The sequence below is a fragment of the Struthio camelus genome, chromosome 2 (assembly GCF_040807025.1).
Source record: "Struthio camelus isolate bStrCam1 chromosome 2, bStrCam1.hap1, whole genome shotgun sequence".
Lineage (NCBI taxonomy): Eukaryota > Metazoa > Chordata > Aves > Struthioniformes > Struthionidae > Struthio > Struthio camelus.
In genome coordinates this window covers 78,668,207-78,691,414 of record NC_090943.1, presented here as the reverse complement: position 1 = coordinate 78,691,414, position 23,208 = coordinate 78,668,207, and the positions used below count along the sequence as shown (strand labels likewise).

The 23,208-nt window shown below is 42.0% G+C and overlaps 1 protein-coding gene and 1 long non-coding RNA gene across 9 annotated transcripts in view; one reads left to right on the top strand and one right to left on the bottom strand.

The window, feature by feature from the left end:
• PLEKHG4B (pleckstrin homology and RhoGEF domain containing G4B) overlaps positions 1 to 2,687 on the bottom strand; it is a 100,560-nt gene extending 97,873 nt beyond the window's left edge. For 4 of the 7 annotated variants that reach the window (XM_068931339.1, XM_068931340.1, XM_068931334.1 and 1 more), the window contains exon 1: positions 2,299 to 2,400. The gene's annotated coding sequence lies outside the window, so the exon portion shown is untranslated. Of the gene's footprint in view, positions 1 to 2,298; positions 2,430 to 2,655 lie in introns of those variants that run through there. The other 3 variants (XM_068931338.1, XM_068931337.1, XM_068931341.1) reach the window with 3 other exon arrangements.
• Positions 1,511 to 22,478, top strand: LOC138065944 (uncharacterized). Of its 2 annotated transcripts, none has more exons than XR_011138950.1 (3): positions 1,511 to 2,060; positions 3,446 to 3,624; positions 21,611 to 22,478. It is a non-coding gene; the product is annotated as an uncharacterized lncRNA (long non-coding RNA). The 2 variants fall into 2 exon arrangements; XR_011138951.1 differs by lacking the exon at positions 21,611 to 22,478 and adding an exon at positions 10,814 to 14,560 and having other exon boundaries at positions 1,759 to 2,060.
• Positions 22,479 to 23,208: the final 730 nt, after the last annotated feature.

Sequence of the window (23,208 nt, the reverse complement as noted above, 5' to 3'; positions counted from 1 at the left end):
AGGAGGAGTAATACACAGTTACATCTTGCACTTCCTAGCCCCGTGCCTCATTCCATGAACCTGACCAGGGATACTTCTGTTCTCTTTTATGTCTTTGCCACTACTTACCACTTGTGATTACTCCAGGGCATAAAAGATTACTGTTTCACAGTGCTCAGATCATAGCCTTTTCTCTCTCAGTCACTGAATACTACAGGAACACGAGAGCAGCACACTTAAGACTATGGAGAAGAGCCTTTCATTTTACAAACTGTTAATATTACTTCAGAAATAGAAAGAAGCCTGGCTAAATTCTTCAGGGAATAACTCTGTCATAAAATTTGTGTTGTTGGTAGTGGTTTTAAGTTTTTTATAGTAGGCTGGCAAGATAGTTTAAGCTAAAACTGCTAGATTTACTCTAAAGGCAAAACAATAAAATGGACAATTATACATGACTGTTTTCTTGTGCTAATTTTAAAAAGGAGATCATTCAAGAACGCTGAATGATGATCAGCGTATAAAATCTTCTAGCCTTCCACATGTCACGTAAATAACCAGCTGGAACAGGTCGGATACAAAGCAAAATTAATAATTTGCCTTTACTTTTGTAATTTCCTCAAGTTCTAACTGTTACAGACGCAGCATGGATGAGAAGTGTGCCAGAGGAAGGAAAACTACAGATCAGAGAGTACAGGGGTTTGTCTGTCTCTTCCATTCTTTCTTTTCAGGTCGACTAAGGCTGCATTTTAGAAACTGAAGGACAAGGGCTCCTGCCCAGAGTTCATCAATTTTCCCTTTTCCCTAGGATTCCTGTTTGCTTTTTAGCAATGGATTTGTTACGGAATGGCACAACCAAATGGGCGGAAAGTAGTTCTGCCTAGTTTTGCAACACAGAACTCATGAAGTCTTGCCCTTTCTGCTTGGTCCATGGAATTAAACTGCATACACTAGTTCTTTAACCTCAGCTGTAATGTGACAGATCAAAGTTAAAAGTTGTTTTAAAACAAGTGTATTTCTATAGGGTCCTTCCAAGTTACTAAAAGGTGTTTAAAACACAGAAAATCTGGATGAAGACGGTCATTTACAGAGCATTCCTTACTACTCAGTACCTGGAAAAAGTGTTTTAAAAGTCCACGTAGGAAAATCTGAATGAGAAAGGATGTGGAAGAGGGGAAAAACTGAGTATCCTGATGACTGCATCCCTTCAGAAGGCAGGATGAAGAGCTGCGAGCAGTAAAGCTTCACTGCTCTGAGGTCTCTGCGAGACAAGGGGAGCGCAGAAGCAGCTGCAGAACGAACACAAGAGCTGCACGGAGAGCAGGAATTCTTGCAGTGCACCAAAGTCTTGCGCGGCAGCAGAAGGCTGCCGTGTCTTACTGAAAGCTGGGTAAATGATTAACGTGCTGGCCTGCTGCTTAAAAGTCTATTTTCTGCTTTTACTGGATGAGGGTGTGTGGTCTGCAAGTTCAAAAGAGGAAGCTCTGGTTTACTCAAACCTGTGGGCATGCGATGCAAAAAGACTGCGCCTCCTGCCCACAAGGAAAAGAGATTAAAGGAAAATAGCTAGGTTGGGGAATATACGAAAAACAAGATGTGACATGCTCCGATTTCTCGACATTCCGGGAACGTGAGGCAGGAGAGCTAACAGCCTCTCGCCTGGACGTGCAACATGAGAAGCGGGGGGAGTCAGTGGTGTTCGCTAACAGCGGACGGTTAAGGCGGTTTGTAGAGGACAAGGCGCTAATTCCCCTAAGTATGTGGTTCCGGGGCTTCTGGGATGGAGAGAACTTTGTTTTCCGAAATAAAGGCAGAATAAAGACTGCAAGCCGTGTCGTGAAGAAATCACGCTTCGCAGCTGGAGTCCTTTTCTGCATCAAGCAGAAGAGCACGGGGGGGGGAAAGAAAAACGGATATTCCCTGATATAGCTAAGTTAAAACAAACAAACAAACAAAGTTAGAAGTCGAGACGGCGAAGTCGGGGCCGCGCACCGATTCGGGGGGGGGGGGGGGTTGGGAGGACACCGGCGCGCGGCTGAAGCAAGACCGTGATCCCCGAAAAGCCGCCGGAGCCCACGCACCGGGTAAGCAGCCAGCGCCGGCCGACACGGCGCTCCCAGCCCCGGCAGCCCTCGCCGTACCGGGGGGGGGGGGGGGGGGGGGGGCGGCAGGTCCCCAACTCGCCCGCATAGAAACCTGCCCTGCGAACAAGCTGCTGCTGCTGCTGCACCCCCCCCCACCCCCAAGCACCCCCCCCCCCACGGGGGTCCGCCGGGCAGGGAGGGCGAAAGGAGAAGCCGAGCGGGGCCGGCGCGGACTTACCCGGCTCGCCGCGCCGAGTCCCGCAGCAGGTGACCGGACCGGCCGGCGAAGGGCGCCCCGCAGCGCGGCCGGGCCCGACGCGGCGCCTGTGCCTCGGCCGCCCGGCGGGGGGGCGCAGCCCCATCGCGCCCAGCGGCGGCAGCGCGCGCCGCCCCTCCCCCACCGGCGGCCGGGGCGGCAACGGCCGCGGGCGGCGGCAACGGCCGCGGGGGGAGGGTGCCCGGGGGCGCCTGAGGCGGCAGCGCGGCACGGCGCCTCAGACGGGCCCCGCCGAGGGCAAGCGAAGGCTGAAGCGGTTTATTAATACGTGGTCAGGTCCGCGCTTCGGCTGTGAAAGCCGCTGGTGTTAACACCTACCTGTTCCCCCGCCTTTTGTTTAGCCCCAGGGAGAAGCAGCTCCCGCTCGGGGGTTGTCGAGTTCAGGCCAGTGCGAGGCGACACGAAAAAGCCTCACAAAATCACGGCTCTGTGCGAAAGAAACCACCGCTGCTGGCTCCTCTTCATGGCTTCTAGTTCCCCCCGGCAGCTCTGCCAGGACTCCATCAATGCTACAGACGCTTTATTTGGAAATACTGACTTTACCCGAGCCGATATAAGGCATTTAAATAGCTTGGAGTTCCTGTTCGGTTAGACTTTCGTAGCAGTGATAAAAGGTGATCCTGTCGTGGCATTCAAAGAGCGTTCTTTGGACACAAACCGATGTTTCATTGTAGATGTTTCATGTTTTACGGCAGCTATAAGCTCATGGGGTCCTTATGGAGGAGTCGACACAGAGGCTTTGTAGTTGATTTACACGCTCCAAATATAAAACATAGTGATTCTGGTAGGAGCAGGTGGGAGATAGGATTTAGCTGGAGCTGCATGTGCTGTCCAAGTTCTAACCATGCTTCTTCCTTGTAAGTCATTTTGTATCTTTTTTTAAAGCAGAAACAGGGTCTTCAGATGGTTAGAGTCCATATGTGGGACAGGAAGAATAGTTAAGCTCCGATTCTGTTTTCCACAAAGACATAGGGTTGCACGATGTCGCCACAATAATCAGGGGAGAAGTCTTTAATCAAATGCAAGTTCACAGCTCTTGCCAGAGACAGTGTTTTCTGTGTAAGAGATTAAGTACTGTATCGATGCTACATATGTCCTCTGATTATAGGTTCAGGACCTACCGCTTGTTCCAGCAACCACCTGAAGTGACAGTATTTGAACTGCATGAAAACAAATGTCATTTGGAAAGCTCTGCAGAGCCTGCCACTGTGCACCCAACACAGCAGTTATAAACGCTGATACCTGAAGCATGCTAGCGCGGAGAAACCACCATTCCTAGCCTCTTCTGTAAGTATATACAGGTCTGAGGCCATTCACATAAAGAAAACACAAATGCATTTTATTATGCAAGCTCTCCTTCACCTTAGCCAAAACACTTTGAGGTATGTTGTTTGTTCTCTGCTGGTGAGAGAGAAAAAAACTTGGCAAAGGATCAGTTTTAAATACTGACCATGTTTTAGTACTTGGAGCATAGAGAACATTTCTGAGAAAGTTTCAAAAATAACTAAAGAGATTTTCTTCAAACCTTCAAAGCTCTCTTTCGATCTACCATATCCTAAGAAATTTTCAGCCCAAATGGTAGGAATTTAGGCATGTTACAAACATTGGTAGAAACAGGAGCCAGATATTTTTTTCACATCATACAAACACAGCATTAATACAGCATCATATTATATTCCCAATAACAATTTATCGTTAATTTTCAATAATAATAAAGCACTGGTTTAGAGTTTCAGTTCTTTTCAGTCTTTTAAGTCCTCATGTAGATGCCTTCATATGAAGTACTGCAGCCGAGTTCTCTCTGCTTTGTGTTCCACCATCAAAGCCTGTGAAGCGTTAGCTAGTCTGTCGCTGAGTAAATAAATCATCTCCATTTGAAGTGATTTATCACAAAGGGAGAGCCTAGGAAAACAGAGTGAAGTAAGGGCCAAAGAAATGACTGGAAGTGTGGTGATCAAGCCTCAAATGCTTACAAGTTCAATCATACCCTAAAGATTTAAAACTTTTGTCATCATACCCAAAGTTTTGTTTTCCACACAGTCTTTGAAATATACTAAGGCTGTAAGTCGTTCACAAGGCTATCTGTAAGACACATTCAAAAAGCTACCCAAAGAGTGTTTATTCCAAATTAAGCCTTCCAGAGGCCACAAGCACCTCAGGACTGTCATACGCTAAGTGCACGGCTTGTGCTACATTCCCCCTTTTGAGGGATCAGGCTACATAGTCCTCCCAATTGCTCTATATATGTTTGTTATCGTTAGAAGTGGGCTTAATTTTATAGATCTCACTGAAGTAATAGGTCCTTTAAAGTGAAAGGAAATATTAACACGGAGGACATGGAACTGAATTTAGTATTTGCCAAAAAGCCTAAGTACTCCTTTGTTCACATTATCTAGTTTCTTCATACATAACAACTACTATATTTACTTAGTCAAGGGTATTTGAACATGAATTTAAGATGATGTGAGAGGAAAGGAAACAGTCTACCATTTATATCAGCCATTCAAGCAGGAAATCTCCCACATCTCAGAAGTGAAGAATACAATTTCTTTTGCTTTTATCCTGCTCCCACTGCATATTCATGTCCTGTCTCTTTTCAGCTCATGTTTGGAAACACATCCATTTGTAGTTAGGATTCAGTGAACGTTCTTCCCTTTTAATTTATTCAGTGTATGCTGTGTTTGTGTGAAGTTTTCTGTAATGGCTTTCTCAGTCATTTGTTCTTATTAGTGAGAGCAGGCCAGAAAGAAAACGAAATTAGTAGATCTTATGAAGACTGGTCATCTTAAATTCTTGAAAATTCTTGAAAAGTTATATCCAAGATCTCCTAATAGCTCTTTCTACCTGAATTTTATTCTTCTTTGACCTCAAATCTTGTGATTAAAAAATAAATTGAAATAAATTCATTTGATCCAATCAAGATAAATGAACTGAATAAAACAAGAAATGTAACAAGTATAATTTCAAAGGTAACACTTAGAAAAGAATGTATTTAAGTTATCTGTAGAGCTGTCAAATGCAAGCTTTTACAGAATCACAGAATCGTTTAGGTTGGAAGGGACCTCTGGAGATCATCGAGTCCAACCTCCCTGCTCAAGCAGGGTCCTCTAGAGCATATTGCCCAGGATCACATCCAGACGGGTTTTGAATATCTCCAGGGAAGGAGACTCCACTGCCTCTCTGGGCAACCTGTTCCAATGCTCTGTCACCCTCACAGTGAAGAAGTTTTTTCTCAGGTTCAGATGGAACTTCCTGTGGTTCAGTTTCTGCCCATTGCCTCTTGTCCTGTTGCTCGGCACCACGGAGAAGAGGCTGGCCTCATCCTCTTGACACTCCCCCTTCAGATACTTGTACACGTTGATGAGATCGCCTCTCAATCTTCTCTTCTCCAGGCTGAACAGGCCCAGCTCTTGCAGTCTTTCTTCATAGGAGAGGTGCTCCAGCCCTCTAATCATCTTGGTAGCCCTCCGCTGGACTCTCTCCAGTAGTGCCATGTCTCTCTTGTCCTGGGGAGCCCAGAACTGGACACAGGACTCCAGGGGAGGCCTCCCCAGGGCTGAGGAGACGGGCAGGATCACCTCCCTCCACCTGCTGGCAACACTCTGCCTAATGCACCCCAGGATACCATTGGCCTTCTTGGCCACAAGGGCACACTGCTGCCTCATGTTTAACTTGTTGTCCACCAGCACTCCCAGGTCCTTCTCTGCAGAGCTACTTTCCAGCAGGTCAACCCCCAGCCTGTACTGGTGCATGGGGTTATTCCTCCCTAGGTGCAGGACCTTGCACTTGCCTTTGTTGAACTTCATGAGGTTCCTCTCCGCCCACCTCTCCAGCCTGTCCAGCTCCCTCGGAATGGCAGCACAGTCTTCTGGTGTGTTAGCCTCTCCCCCCAGTTTAGTATCATCAGCAAACTTGCTGAGGGTGCACTCTGTCCCTTCCTCCAGGTCATTGATGAATATATTGAACAAGACTGGACCCAGAACTGACCCCTGGGGGACACCACTAGCCACAGGCCTCCAACTTGACTCTGCGCCATTCACCACAACCCTCTGAGCTCTGCCGTCCAGCCAGTTCTCAATCCACCTCACTGTCCACTCGTCTAGCCCCCACTTCCTGAGCTTACCTAGGAGGATGTGATGGGAGAGAGTGTCCAAAGCCTTGCTGAAGTCCAGGTAGACAACATCCACTGCTCTCCCCTCATCTACCCAGCCAGTCATTCCATCCGAGAAGGCTATCAGATTGGTCAAGCATGATTTCCCTTTGGTGAATCCATGCTGACTACTCCTTTTACTAACTTACAGACCTGGCATTTCTTCTTCACTGGCAAATCAGTTAGTTATTTACCTTCTTTTACTTTATTTTACTTGCCCATGTTAACAATGGTAAGCTCAGGAAGATTCCAGGTAGAGTTTCCTCCATCACTACTCAAGGCTAACAAAGAGTAACATTGGAAACACACTACTGCACAAATCAGGTAACTGCTGTGCTATTTTCTTGTTGAAAAGAAATCAACCAAAAGATTGAACTGTGTAACTTGTGTGTGACCCTATGCATGAGGAAAGTTTAAAGACAGTGCAAGAGCTGTATGCATGTTCAGTGTTATCCATGAACACAGACCATACAAAACTTTTCCCCCAGTCCTCTCTGGTGTGTTTGAGCAGAAGAACTTAGGACTCTAACCATGATTTCTTTCGCTGCTCTTAGGCTAACTTGCCTTCTCTAACAGTATATTTCTGTATAGCATGGGAAAAGAAGCATAAGCAGACATCCCTCCCCGAACTTCATATACCTTAGTCTCTTTGTATGTAAATCATTGGACTTCTTCTTTACGATCCAGATAACTGAATTTGCTGCGTACATTTTCACATTGCATCTTGCACAAAAATTTTGTAGCTGAACATTTTCTTATACCTAGAAGAAAAATCCTGGCTTTGAGAGTCGGATCATGGGCACAAGCAGACTGATACTTTAGGATTAGGAAGAGAACATCTTAGGCAGAAGTGTTTGCACCCTTAAGAATTAACCTCTCCAACTTTGAGGGCTGACAGGTGGGCAATAGGTTGTTTATGCAGCTCAGGAATCATTCACTTGTTTACTGCCTTGCCTGGCAGCATTGCCAGGTTCAAGAGAAATTGAGCAAGCTAGCAGAACTTTGCTAGAGAATTGTAACAGGTTGCAGCAGCTAAAGAAAAAAGATTTTTGATTGTTTCTTTTAAGAAAGAGAAACCTCATAAAACCAGAAATTATGTTCTGCAAAAGTATGAAAGTCCAGTGCAGAGAGAAAATCATAGTTGCCCATCTATCTGATGTGGTTTAGGAATCATTCCAAGGCAGTGAATCTAACACAGCTTCCTTTGGAACTTTTGGGTCTTCTCTTTGGTTTTGCAATGTGTTTTTACAGAAGACCTCTCCGTATTATAGGTTGGGACTTTACAGCCATCCCACACCCAATACTTCCTGAGACATCTGTCTCATATATTTGTAGCTTAGTGCCCTCGTTTGCTCCAGCCCACATGTAAATACAGGAGTTTACCTCGTTGTTAATTACTGCTATGTATGACTTGCAGGATTAGAGAGTAGAAAGGGCCACAAAGCTACCCCTCAGCCACACTAGGTGCTATTTACCCTATGATCTTGTAGACAGCACTTCCTGCCTCATCAGGCAGACAGTCTGTCACAGGGCCAGCACCATGGCATGCAAGATGCATGCTTTCACCAATTGTATGTATGACCTGATGGTGACACATTGGAAAGAGGCCTGAAAGAATCTCAATTATTTTCTGTTCATTTGCGAACATTGTAATATTTGTGACTTCCTCATTTTGTAAGACTAGCCATACTGGGTCATGTCAAAGACCATCCTGGCCAGTATCTGGTCCAACAAAAAATGCCTTTGAAGAGCACAAGAATAAACATATAGCAATACTTCTCTAGAACAGTTTCTAACAATTTCTGGCTAGGGCAGTCTCTCAAATGGAAATGATGTTTTTCTGTTTTAAATAGCTCTGGATAGATTTCCCTTCCATGAGCTTTTTCTCTTAACCCTGAATTTACTCTGATAGTAAGCATTCACCACATCCTGGGGCAATGTGGTTAACAGCTCCATTTCACACTGCATGGAAAAGCTTTCCATTTGGCTTGTATTAAATTTGCCACCTGCCAGCTTTATCTGATGCTTCTGAGAGCTTGTACAAGAAGAAAGAGTGAACAATTTTTACCTATCCATCCATTTCATGTCGCTCATGATCTTATACACCTCTGTCACCTCTCCTGGCAGCCATCTAGTTTCCATTCAGGGAAGTCCTAGCCTGCTTATTCCTTCCTCACCTTTCTCCAGATGTTTCCCAGTTCCCACTCTCACTGTGGTGTCTGTTAACAAAAAGTTTGTCCAGTACTGAAATTACGAGTACCCCATACACATCTACAGACTACTCTTGCACCATCAGTTTTTTAGGGAATTTCTAGACTCCAGCATGGTAATCTTCTGACCCTGTCACAAAGACTCAAATTGACCTCTGAGCATGACATAGCCCAGGGAGGGGTAAACTAGTAGGAGTGTTGCCAGCTGCACAATGGTTGCCAGTTGGTTTACCTGTACCTTAGAGTGAAACAATTCACAGAGAAGTGAATTGACTGCACTTGCCCCCTCATGGTTTTCGTTCACTCATGCCTTCCCTATCGAAGGTCCCCCTAAGTCACAGGACTTACCTGTCAATCACCTCCTGGTCTTGGCCAAGCCAGCCACCAGGAGGAGGAAGATCAACATGGGAGATCCCAATTACGGTGGGATCCTGTGCCTGCTCCCTCATCTTCTGATGTCTCTGGGCAGAGCAATACTGGACACCATCCACCAGTTCTCTGGATGCCTTCCAGGATCAGGCATTGCTGTAGGTGTGCTCTGTTCAGTGTATCCCCCTCTGGTGCCTTCTCAATCCATTTTTTAACTTCTGACCCTCACACTTCTTCCCTTTTTTCACTGCTTGTCCCGCAAAATCAGCTGCCTGTTCTCTACATCATTTTTTTTCTTAGCTGACTCTCATCTTGGGAGGATTTGACAGATTGATTATGACTGGGCTAGTGCCCTGCCATAGAAAGAGAATGGCAAAACACCCTGTCTGCTGGAATATCAACTACACCTTAACATACGAAATAAAGCTCTTTGTTCAAAGTGTTGGGATATACCCAACATAAAAACATAAACATAAACATAAGAACATAACATGAAAATAACTGCAACATGATATAACAGCCTTTAATGGATGCAACGAATGGTCTAACCAATGACCAGGAATTTAGGTGAAGAGCCAATAGTGAATGAAGGTCAGTTCTACCAGGAAAAGGAAAGCATCAACTCGCCTGAATCAAGCAACTTGAAATACACGTTCTGGAACACTGATTCTTTAAGAGGGGAGCTACCTCACTTCCACAGAGCATATTTAGATATTATTTATTGCTTTGTTCTTTGTGCCAGGTTAGTGCACAGGTAAAGTTAATATATTAGTCAGATTCCGGCCTTAGCTCTTCATGCGTATTTCTATTACACCTCTGAGCAAAACCAATCCTAATATGTAACAATGTGATTGCAATCTAAACAGCTAAAATGTACAGAGAAGCCACAATATTTGACAGGAAAACAAGGTGCAAGCACCAGGGTGACAAGGAGTAGGACAGCACTGTAAGACAGTGCCTCAGAACAAGATCATTTGGGAAACTGTAATCCCTCAGCACACCACAAGGGGGCATTTCTTATTATTAGTTTAGGAAAAGTCAGAGTAATTGAAACATACGGGTGATTATAAATGCCTGAAAAACAGCAGCTTTATGTCATCTGCACAGACTTCAGCTGCCCTGGTTAGCTCACTAATTCCCTTCATTGTTTTTCCAGTAAGACTACCTTTAGCAACACTTTCCTATCCAATTTAAATATGCAATTATATTTAAAATCCTTCTGCTAGTTTCCTCATGCAAACATGAAAGTCTTAAAGGTTTTTTGGTTTTTTTTTTTTTTCCCCTACAGACAGTTTCTAACTGTACAGATGGAAGACTTAAGGTATTCCCCATGAAAAGTTCCAGACATGATGGCTACTTCAGGCTGTCATCAAAGTCAAAAAAATGCCAAATTTTTCTCACTGTTAGTGGCTCAAATCAACACGCATTATGAGCAGTTGTGTTAACTAGTGTGTGATTACCTAACAGGCAAAGCAATGTATTTCACTCTGTCATTTCTTAAACCTTTGTTTAGGATTTTCACAGCCTCACGCAGCCTTATATGCTATACTATGCATGTCACTTGTTAAAACTAAGGTACTAGATATGTAGCAAAAGGAAGAAGAGTATGAAATAAGCAGATCACTCGTAAAAATGTGTATGAAACCTAAGGGATGATTAGATCTACCAGATCAACCATAGTAAACTACATTAATTACTATAGTCCCCTCTAAAAATATTTCTTCTAAATCTGTTTTCTGTCACTCAGCCCTAACTCAGTACTTGTGAGGCTGCATCTACTTGTCCAGTTTTTGGACCACCCCAGTGTATGAAAGATACTGACAAACTGGAGAGAATCCAGTAGAAGACCTCCGAGATGTTTGGGCGCCTGAGCATGAGAACTACTAGCAGCTAAGAAGGTTTATTTATTTAGCCTGAAGAAGAGAAGACTTTCCTCCTACCAAATGAGACTTTGTGTTTAAAGAAATATCTTCTGTACGCCAAATTTTAATTCTTACATTTTGCTTAACATTCATTGCTTATAAACCCCAAGGAGAGAGTTAAGACTGTTTTTATCAGGCGTTCTTTAATGCTATCAAGACTTTTGGCAAATGCTAACAAACCCTTGGATGGGAGTTTTGATCTAAAGAACAGTACTGGGCAAGAGGTAGTGTACAGGTGGTACAGAGCTAGCAGGAGGGAAAACATTAAGAGTTAGGGATGTGCTTCTTGCTCTTTCATTCTTTGGTTCTTCACTACTCTGGAAGGAATTTATTGCTGCTAACTTCACCTGGAGTGAACTACGATTTTCAAACCTCTCTCCAACATCTCTCTCCTGTGCTGACTTGACTTTACACATTCTTTGTCCTTTCCTTCGCACAACTTATGTGCACAATGGAGAATGCAAAGGGTGACGGGGAAACGGGCAGTTATTAGCTAACACCTGTAGGCCTAGCCATTGCTTCATAGTAAATTGTACAGTTTCATATTCCTCCCCTTTCCTACTGATTTGAAAAGATAGGCCTGATGAAACTGGCTTTAGTGCTATAGTATTCCAGAGCAAAAGATAGTATGCAGGATCATTAAGGTTAAGTGAGGATCTTAATTATAATCACATGCAAAATATATACTCTAGAAGCAGATTTCAAACCAGCAGATTTAGAAATTTTATGATTGTGTCTGTGAGAATTACATGAAACAGGGAAACATCTTTGGGGCTTGTCAGTTCCATGAAACAGCACAGAAGGTGTTCTGAAAATAGGTTGAGAAAATGCCAACTAGTCACTGTGTTACAGATAAATCCACTTGCAAATTGGCAAGATGAAAGTTGGACCAGAAGAATTCCACAGGAACAATCATTATTATGTGGACAGAACCTCTGATTTATGTGGCCTGAGAAAGGAAAGGGAGGCTTTGAAAAAATTCCTGTAAGGTCATTTCAGGATCTGTAGTTGGTAAACAGAGTTAAGGAGTTTTTGTTTCATTTTCTGCCCAGACTTAAGGATTTTAATTCAAGGATTTTTGACTTTAAAGTTAAGAATTTTAAACTTTGAAATTAAACAACTCTGAAGTTAACATTATAGTTGAGTATTTTTATTGTACTTTATTTTCTCATTGACATTTCTTTAAAGATTAAATCCTCTTTTTCTTAAAGGGCTTTTTTCTCCTGTGGCATATGTACTTTTTGAAAAACAGCATGTCAGCCTTTGAAAAAAGTAATGCTTACTGGGAATATGAACTTGTTTCTAGGCATGATCTTCTTTGATCTGCTGGCCTTCTTCTCTTAACTGAGAGGCCTACTCTGCCATAGCTCTCTTTCTGGAAATATTCTGGATCTTCTTCACAACTTTCCGGTTTTGGCCAGATGGGAATGGAAGGTTCTTAACATTTTTCAAACAAAACTCTTCATTTTATTAAGTTATAACTTTGCTGATAATTTTTATCTGATTGGTTACAACCTTCTTCAGTCAAATCGATATGAAGAGTAAGCATCAATAAAATAGCACCAAATTATACTGGTGTCTGTTAGTATTTCATGAGGAACATCACATATGAAATCCGAATGAATCATTTTGAAGATCAGCATCTCAAAATTGAAAGGCTTGTATTCTGCTTTTTTGCACCTAAAGACCCAAGTTGTTACTACTGGATTAGTTCCAAAATGGGCTTGTGGTCCTGGCCACTGGTCATCATTTTGCTCTGGACCTTCTCAGCAGTGGAAAGGAACAGAAATGAGGGCCTGTTCAGCGGTAAAGACTTTATCTGTTATTCTGTTACCCTATCCCACACATCAGTCACCATACATTTCATCACAGTGCATTCTTAGGGGGCTTATGCCCGGCCAGTCCAACATTCCTCTCTTTAAATGTGAAGAATTGGGCTTCACAGCAGGTTCTGAATAGCCTGAGCTACGATGGACCTGATGAAGTAATGCAATGGCATGGCGACAGATGACCTTCAAGCTTGTCATTTTTCTACTAATGGGATCCATCTCAGCCAAGGTATCTTTGCTGACCAGAGGAAAAAATCGTATCTTAGGCTGTATTTACCCTGCTAAATTAAACAGTATTCCGGAGTGATTTCTGGCCTAGGGGCAGTATAGCACACACTGTCTTGTCTTGGATGCACATATCTAATATGTGCATATCCTGCCTTTCTCCCTTCACCTTACAAAACAGAGTGGGTATTGAGTATTATTGAAAGACATCTCCAACTTGACTATATCATGTGCCTTTGCATCTATTCATGCTCACACCTTTAGCACACGGTGCACATCATTCTCCATTCATTGCTTGTGCATAGTGTGTGGACTTGCAGGCAAGCTCTACAAAAGGGTTCCTGAGTTCTGTGCTTGCAGGTGGACTTTGATTAGCGCTCACTGCAACAGCGTACTGCCCCCCATGGTTGGTGCAATGTCTTAAGCAGTAGCTGATCCTGCCATGCTCTGTTTGCTGCTGCTCATGTTCGTGACAGACAGGCTGTGACTCTTTCTCTGATCAGTCTGCCGCTCTCCCTCTTCCTTTGGAGTCAGGGGTTCTGCCAGTCTATATCAGATAAGTGGGACTCCTTCTGCAGAAATGCTTGGTTATGCCTGAGACAGATGCCAGAAATCTAAATGTTTAGCACCAGCCTGAGAGTCTCTTTTAGCCACCGTTTTTACCAATCTCTTGACAGCAGGAAAGAGAGTTGATCTTGTACAGCTCCATCCAAGCATGCACACTCATTGGTTTACCCCTAATTGATGAAAAACCTGGTTCACAGGCTGTTGGGAATTATGTTTGTAGAGGTGATGGGGGCAGGAGGCGGCATGTAGTATGCAGGAAGGTGTGAAGGCACAAGTATTTCTGCCGAAATACTGTTGAGGACTCTGAAGAGCAACATAGCTCTGTCATCCACGCTGCCTGTGGCAATGGTCCCTGGAGCAAATGATCCCCTAAACTGCACTAAGGTTTTGTCTCAGACAAAGCTAATTGGATTTCTCTGGAACAGAACCTATTAATAAATTAAGAACTATGCAGTGGTGATGATCAGGGGTTCAGTGCTCCAGTTCATGCCCTAGCATGGTTTTATTTAGCAGGGAGACATACTTTTAGATGTACGTAACTGCCTAGGCTAGATAATCTGAAAAATTTTTCAGGGTCTTTACATATTCACCCTTGGGTATGAAAAATAGGACTTATCCACAGCAGTGTTGAAATTTCTAGGTCTTATTTTCCCCAATGATCCAATACAGCTTAAATTTAGTCCCTCAAAGTGTAGTATGAAATCCTCTATAGTCAGTCATTTTTTATGAAAATGAAAATTTTTATGAAATGATAGCCTGGGAAGGCCAATGAGAATAAATGTTTACATCTTCTGAAGCAGGTCATTCAACTCAATATCTGTTTGCATTTTGTCTTGTACCAAAATGTCATTCTAGGTACTACATCTGGAGAAGTGGGCTAGTAGAGTTAATACAGGACTTTGATCATATTTTTGGCAACCTCATTCTAAATAAATAAATGACACCAACTCTAGTAATGAGAGCTTTTACCCTCTCTTCTTCCTGCTTCCCAGTGGGTTCTTTGAACTGGAGTCTGCTCTCCTTTGCAGCAAGTTTAAACCTGTGTATGCTCTATGGCTTCAGTTGTTTAAGTAGACAGTAATAAGAGCTGTACATGAAACTTTCCTCTTTAAAATGACCATTCTGCAGATGCTGATTGGTCTTGTATTACTATATTTTAGTGGATGACAGGCTTTTGTCTATTAAGATCTATTTAACAGACTAAAATAAAAAATATTTTAGAATTTATCCTTCAGTTTAAGAGTCAAGTTAAATTCAGTTAGTAAGTTAAGTTATAACAATGAACTCAGTCTCAAGATTTGCTTCTTACTGCTGATTTCATTTAGAATAAAATCAGCTCCTTGCACTTTTCATCCGAACCAATGGGAAATATATAAATTGCCAGTATTAAAGGATTATGCTTTTTTCCCCAGTACCAAAGCATCAGTTAAGTGTTCCCTGAGAAGATCTGTTTAGATCTTCTCTCTCTGGCAAGGGTCAGATGTTCAGTAGGTATATTTATACCCTTTAAGAATCAGATCCAACTCTGGGTCTTTTCCCTTGGATTTCTGATGTTATAGCTAGTTAGTAGTTCTGGAAAGAGAAAGTAATGGCGTCATCATAAACTCTCTTTGTGTTTACCTCTGCATTGTTACATGGGGCAGTATAGACTTGGACCATAGCACAATTCTATGAGTGCTACCATGTTTCATACTCATCAGGGCCTATATTCTGCTCAGCTAATTGTAGGTGCTTAATGTAGGTTGCCGAGTTAAATGTACAGTACCTGTAGATGATCTCAAGAGAGACAGGAGCTGATTCAGATGTTTGGTGGATGGTTCCAGGTCTCTCACAAACAGTGCTATGAAACAGGACCATCCACCACCTCATTTTGTCTCTGACTTGTCATGGCCAGCTATTCTGAGGTCATGTTTCAATTCTGTTCCATTACACAATTGTATTTCTGAGTTTGTTCCTACTGGTGTCTCCTAGACTGCTGTTGTTTGTATATGTTCTCATCCAGTGGACCATCAGGAAAAACTTCTTTTTGGAAGACATTTCCTGAAATCTGATGCCCACTAAAGCAGATGAAAGGCTCTGCAGGAAAAAAACCTCACTGGATATTGTGCAAATATAAACTCCTATTTTCAGATATATTAATACAAGAGCAAAAAGGGGAGGAAACTGCTCTGGTTACCATCCCATTAAAACAGTTTTTGACTACATATATGCACAGGCAGAAATTTTAGAGATGTCAGATATTCTGATTTTCTCATTAGATGTATATTCTGATGTAGAACTATACTGTAGAAAACCAGATTGTGTATTTCATCATGACATGAGACACAGTTTGTATTCTTTTCTTACTTATCCAAGGTAAAACCCAAATAAATCCCTGCTGGAGATCTTGATTCTCCATATTTTTACGACACAGACAGAAAATAGATGGCTGTACTGACCTCTCAGATTAATTTGCTGGGTCTCTGTATTACCTGGTACCTGTGGAAAAAAAGATGTTGTCAATGAGTCCCCTTTGCTTACAGGAAAATCCTTGCTGACCTGGGCTCTCAGCACATATCAGTACTGTGAGAACATAACTGCAGCAGCTGTGAAATAACCAGTTCTGCCATGGTGCCACTTTCTTTTCCCCTAGTCTACTTCCTGGAGACACTTTTCTACTTTTTTCTGCTGTACTCCTGCACTACCTTACCATATCTAACATCACTTGTGTTTGTCTTCCACAGAGAAGCAGGCATCAGTGAGGAGATGAAAGGAAAAGGCAGAACAATTTCCTCACAACCAGAACCTTTTCTGATAGAGCTCAAGTGCCTCAGAAAAAAAGAAAATCTGTTTAACCATTTTTCAGTCTCTCTAAAATCAGCTCCAAATCATGTCACCGCATCTAAAATCCACCATGAATCTCAATCGTTTGGGGATTCTGGGCTTTGAATAGGAAGCTGAAAGGGGTTTTCTATCCTTTAGTTTGTTTCTTTTCCTTTATTTTTTAAACATTCCCTCTTCCTACAGAGTAATAGCAAGTGCTATAGCCGTGATAGTCTGAGAGTACAATAGGACAATATAGGTTGCAAGGTATGGGATTGTCCTTTATTGGACCAGGTAACATTTACACTGGCATTTTCTGCTGTTGCTTTAGACCTCAAGAGGGGTTTGTGCGCTCAGAAGCTTACCTTGTCTTTTTAGCCCTCTGTATGAAGCGAACTAATTGTTAAAAGCTGCTACTTTTGATTTATTTTTAGGCAGTAGCAGCTCTAATGCTTTTCTGCTAGCAGGGGTCTCCACAGAAAATCCTGTGTAGCAGACGTGTGTGCACACATGAATAGTGCAATAGACGTTTAAGAGAACAGCATGGTAAAAAAAAAGTCCAGTGTATATTGTTCATCATGAAGCTAATACTAGCATGACAAGCATATTTGCTTACAAGTTGGAAAACACAAAAAAATGGCCAATGTCTTGTAAAGGATCTTTAACTTTCCTCTATGCACCCATTTTTGCCAAAATTGCTATTTGCCCATCTCTGCAGGATTGGGAATAGCTACCAAAACCTCCGTTTCCATACTACACAATGAGACAGACGCAGGAGACCCCCTGCAGTGCTCTTGTTTTTCAACACAAAAGATCTGCTTTGCAGTTTCATTGAAAAAAAAAAAAGAGGACTGAAGCACACAATTGTACCGTAAGTTTTTGCTATTCACCTCACCAAAAAAATCGAAAGACAGCTGAGTGGGTGGGTCCTTCTACTTCTCTTCTATGCACCACTTTTCGCACTTAGTCCGAGTTACCTGTTGCCCATCTCTGAGACTTTGGCAACAGCCTGTATAATTCCCACTGAAGGCTGCTTCGTGAAGGCTCAGCAGACTTCCTGCAGGTGAGGTGCAGTACCAGGCTTGATGCTACCATGTGCCTTGTCCATGCTTAGCACAAGAGGGAAGGAAATAAGACTCAGATTTTACTGAGGGCTATAAAATATTGGTAGGAATAGACCCTAAAGTTAGCTAGTAAGAGATGCCTTTGCCTAACCAGGCTCACCAGGTTGTGAGGAAACTGTATGATTTTAGATAAGGGGGTTGACATCATGCTTACCTGTGTAAAATGCACCATCGCAGAATCCCTGAATAGCCTTGTTGACGCAAGAACCCTAGGCAGTGTCCAGTGGACTTTACCTGGCATGCCAGTTTGATATGGCTTTTAGGCATTTCCAAGAAAATGGAACTTTGCTGGGAAGATGTAATAACTTGTGCTACTGAAACACTCATCTAAACTGGCTAATTAACTAAAGTATAAATGTCGTTTTGTAAATATTATCAGTTTTGGGCAAACGGCCTCTCAGATAGTTCCGAGTGCTCCATTCATCCACTCTGTTTCCACACACATCCCTGTCCTATCAGCTGTTGTTATTAAGGCCGATTTGTCAAAGATTAGCTTTGTGAGTACCTCTGCACTGCTCAAGCATTTGCAGGATATGATGCGTGTTTAGTTTGGTAGACTAAATATATATTTTTATTATATTTATTTAGCCCTTAATAAGTAAAGGCTGAAAGTCTTTATAATCTTAAAACACCTTTTTTCCCGTATTTACAATGAAACTGATGGAGTATGTGATAAACAGCTCATCTCCACATGCACAAAGGAGCACACAGGCAGGAAAGCTCAATAACCTAATTAGAGAAACTGGAGCACCCTGATCTGGCTCCTTCCAGGGCTGTTACAAGAAGGCAATCTTGTGACATTGTCTATGGGGTGAAACCTATCAAGATGAGTCAACCTGGAAAGGCTCTCTAGATCACCTTACAAACTGAGGGGGACTACTGCCTGCAGGGCTATATGGGACTCATTATAGGATGCTGGGTTGGGATTATGCAAGACTTATTGTGGGATGTTTTGAAGAAGACCCAAAGGAAGGGAAAGGGAGGGATCAAGGTGGTTTGGGGAGGAACAAGTGTGAGGAAATAGAAGGTAAGGGTATAAAAGGAACTGGTGGTGTGTAAACAGTTGTCTAGTCAGTACCTTTTCCTGGCCATGCTGTGTGCCCAGTCACCAGTGTGTCCTGTCTTCTCATTAAACTCCATTTCCATTTTCCTGGGTGAAAGGCTCTCTATTCTGTATATACGTGTGTATATGGAAGTCAGAGTGCCTCCACTGGGCTCAGACTGGAGGGGTTAAGCTTTGGATATTAGACAGGTAATATAGGTGTCTTCTGAACTTATCTACGTTATCTTCCTTTGGGGTCAAGCTTATCCATTTCAGTTCTCACAGTTTCACTTCTGAACATTCACACACACATACTTGGCCCACATTTCTTTCCATTTTTAGCTACTACCCTGCAGCAGGTTTGCATTTATGAGTATGGCTTCTTTAGCCATAGATGAGAACTATTTCTGGAGTTCTAAAACCAACTGAAAACTTAAGTCAGGCTTTTTAAAGCAAGAAATTCGTTTAAGAAAAAGTGCGAACTCCTGATACTATATAGGAAAGCTTGCTCCAGGAAAGTTTTGAAAACTCATACAGTGCTAATTACCCATTCCTATACATTAAGGAGGATTTTATCACTGATATCAGTGAAAACACCCTGCCCTTGGCTGACATTAAAGATCTACATTCAAGATAATCAGTATTTCACATCTGTGACATTCTGAAAATCTGAAAAGGAATGCATTGAAACAGCATATAAGTGAAATGTTTAACTCTCGATATTTGTCTTTTAAAATAAGAACAAAAATTGCTATAGGTGAAGAATATGAATGTTGCGGTCCACATCATTTCAGAACATGTTTATGACCTCAATTTATCTGCAAGTTCAGTTCACAGTTTGCAGTTGCTGTAGCTGCTTATGTCATCTGCTAAGCATGTCCCTCTTTGGGCTTCCATTCTTGGGAAAATAGTTGACTTACAAGTTGGAGAGATCAGCAGTGCTTTCAGTATCATCTGCACTCATGGTTGGCGTTCTCTCTGACAGCTAGGAGGTCTTCTAATGCTACTGACAAAATTCTTCAATCCAGTAGACTTGTAGCTGCCCTTACAATAATCTCATAACCACTGCTCCTGGAGTTTCTGGGAGACTGACCTCCACTGAACAGCAGTACTACAGTTAAAGGTCCCTGGGAGCCATGACACAGCTCTCATCTGTTCTGTGGAGAATTCATCTGTCAGGGCCACGAGAGCTGTCAGGCCTGTTCCACTTCTCTTCTATCACTTTTGGCAAAGAAGCATGAAAAGAGCATATAGGAGCATACGTCCTGGATTGTCTACTAGGTGTGGATCTGAGGGTTTGACACTGCACCACTTGTCTCCATCCCAGTCCCAGGGGGTCATTGCCTCCCACTTGAGGTCCTGCACAGAGGGATGCAAGTCTCCCATGCTTCTTTCAAGTTGAGAATTAGAAGATGGCAGATCAGCAAAATAAAGTATTTGTCCATTCTAAAGAGCAACAGAGGCTGACCTTTCCAAACTCAACTCAACACTGCCTGGCCAGGAGAGACTCTCTGAGTGTCTTTTTGGGTGTACTGAGTGCATTAATGTCTAGCCTAAGGATCTTTCAGCGCTAGCTCTCCACTGTGTATATTAGCTAATACATGTTTGTCGGTTACTCTTACTTTGTGTTTATCCAGCTTGAAAAGTCTCTTTACATAAAGTAAAAGTTGCCCAAGCAAAAGCAACCAAATGAAAGGCAGTTACAGTGGGGAAAATAAGAGCTAACTGTTTTGTTTTTTATTGCAGAAGGTAAAAAAGTAAAGAACAAGTAGCTAATGAACACAGTAGAGCTAGTATTAATGTGCTCATCATCCCCCATGAGGCAGGGATCCACGTGGCAAAGAAAGCTCCAAGAATGTGATTATGATATGAGAAATATCATGTTTTATCCTCCAAAGTTTTAATTCTAATCAAAGAGGGGACTGTCCATTCCTTTTACTGACTGTCGATTTACATCAAACCCTGAAGGTGGCAGTAAGTCTTAGGTTAAACATTTGGGATGCAGACAGATAGCACTTGTATTGTAACTTTCTCTGAAGCTTACTTCTCGTAAGGAATTGTTGGTTTTCTGCTGTAAACATCAGAAACATGGGATGTGGGCACTAAGTCTTGATGGACAGAACTCTGAAGTAGGAATTGTTTCTTCCAGGAAAAAAAATTCCCACTGAAATGAGGACTAAAGTTCCACTCCTAGAAGTGAACTGGTATGGCAGGTCCTTGGATTGGCTCATCCTAAAAGCCAGACTTGAGTCAGTGAAGCTCCTCACAAATACAAGGATACTGTATATTCCAGGATTAGGATTTGCAGCTGTAATGTGAAAGTGCAGTTGCTTTTTCTGGAGTTAGTGAGCAAGGAAATCTGAGCTCACAGTAAGCTACTATGGTACGCCGGGATAAATTTGTTTTTCGGTGTTTGAAGAAATACAGTGAATAGAAGTAAGGAAGTAATATTAACTTTGGAGGGACTTCATATGTACTCTTTTCTGGGGGCCACAAACATCCATTAGTTGGCTCGATCTAGCAGAGGCTGAATTAAATTTCATCAGCTATGCTATACAGGACACTATGGTCTAGCAATCTGACTTCAAAAACAGATGGAAAAAAAATTTGTTCCAGCTTGGAAGGAGAAATTTTCACCCTACCTCATTACAGCATATGCCTAATATTCTGTTATGTAATATTTATACAGCAAAAATTATTACGTGTTACCACATGTAGCAACGAAAGCCTGGTGCTCATCCTAACCCCCACTGACATCCATTGACAGTATCAGCTCTCAGAATAAACCATCTTTCACAAAACAGGGCCTCCATCTAGTCTAGCAGGAGGAGACTTGCATCTACAGTCTGGTAGCTTTCATGTGAGCAACAGGTTGGTTATAGAGTATACTTCCACAAAAAACAACTGAACAGCTTTTACTGTCACTGGCAGAACCAAGCAGAAATATCATCTTTCTCATTTCTGAAATCTCATCATTCATTTCCTGTCAATAATTAGTTCACTCAAATAATAACTAAGTTATTTCCCTTACAGACTGCAACAGAGGAAAAGAAAGAAGGAGAGACGTTGTTATAATTTTTTCTTGTTGAAGTCAGTGGAGTAACTCAGCTTCAAAAGAGTGGCTGGAATTAAGCTGGCCAGTTAGGATAAATCCCCCGCAAACTGAGTTTAACACAAAGAAAGACTTCTTCAGTTCTCCTTTTTGTCCTCAAAGAAATATGAACTGCTCACACAGCCCAGATCCTCCGTTCTCAGAGATACAAAGCTTTGGGATGCTCCACAGGCTGAGGAAAGCTTGAAGCAGGCATGAAAGGGAAAGAGTATAGGCTTTTTGTGAAGCTGGGTTTAACCTAAAACTGGATTAAAAAAATGAAAAAAAAAGCTATGATCTGAAGCCTTGTTATAATCTCCTCATGGAGATTGGTATCTGTTTGTGTTTTAATACAATGGATGACATGGATTTCAGTCATCCACACCATCGCTTCTCTGTGCCAGTCCTATTATGCAAGTCATTTGGCAAAAGCCTATGATCTATTTCAGCGTGATGTAATTAGCTAATAATACCTCTTGGGCCATTAAACTTGACCTATCAGAATCTGCCAGTGGCTTTGGGTGCTGATTTGCACACTTTTTTTTTTTTTCCAACAAAAATGGCTGTTCATTGCTTCTCTATGCTTAATATATCAATAAAAGTGTCAAGGGATGACCCCCACTGTTGATTTGATGGTCTACTAGCAGATGGGCTCTTGCATGGACAGACCATACAAACAGCTTTTACCTCTGCAGAATTATATTTGCTAGCATATGGTTGGGTCATCTATGCTATCCTTTTCAATGTCTTCAGATCTCAATTTAGAAGATAGTTCTAATTTAACTGAATTAAATGTTTATTTCATAATTTTATGACTGTATTTATTATTTTTTCACTCCATACCTCCTGTGAAATGCTGGGATACTTGCAGTATCAGGCATGGAAACATCCTAACAAGCAGGATGACAATAGAAATGGTAATTTTCACTGGTTATACAGAGCCTTCAGGGAAAATTGATTAATGCAATTCAAGACAGTTTAGATTAAGTTTCCTTGGTTTCTGTGTGGGAAATGAAGCTGGCCTTCATTAGTGGCTACTAAAAATCTGAACTGAGCTATTGCTTCTGCCAGATCTTCAAAAAAGCATTGCACAGTAAAACAAAACCCCAAAAGGTGACTTGAATCTTTTCATCAAAAGACTGATATTATAATGCTATGTTATATATCATGATATATATAGAATAACAACACAAGAATAACTTGTGTTGCTATAATGACAACATTAGCGTGCATATCTTGGAAAGAAATGGATTTCCATGTGTTCTAAGGATTGAACTATTGGCTTTATAAAGTCAGTGGGAATTCTCTCATTGACTTTGATGGAGTTAGGACTATACCAAAAGTATCATAGTGGTCAATGTGAGACTTTGGATATCTTTTATAGCTTTTGTTGCTTTTTTTAATAGTTTGAGTTTTCTAAATGACTTGAATGATCAGCATTACATTATTGCCACTTATTTTTAATTATTTGATTCAGGGACAGAAATTCAAACAGTCCATTTTCTCAGAAGTCTTGTATGAGAAGTCACGTCTAAATGCG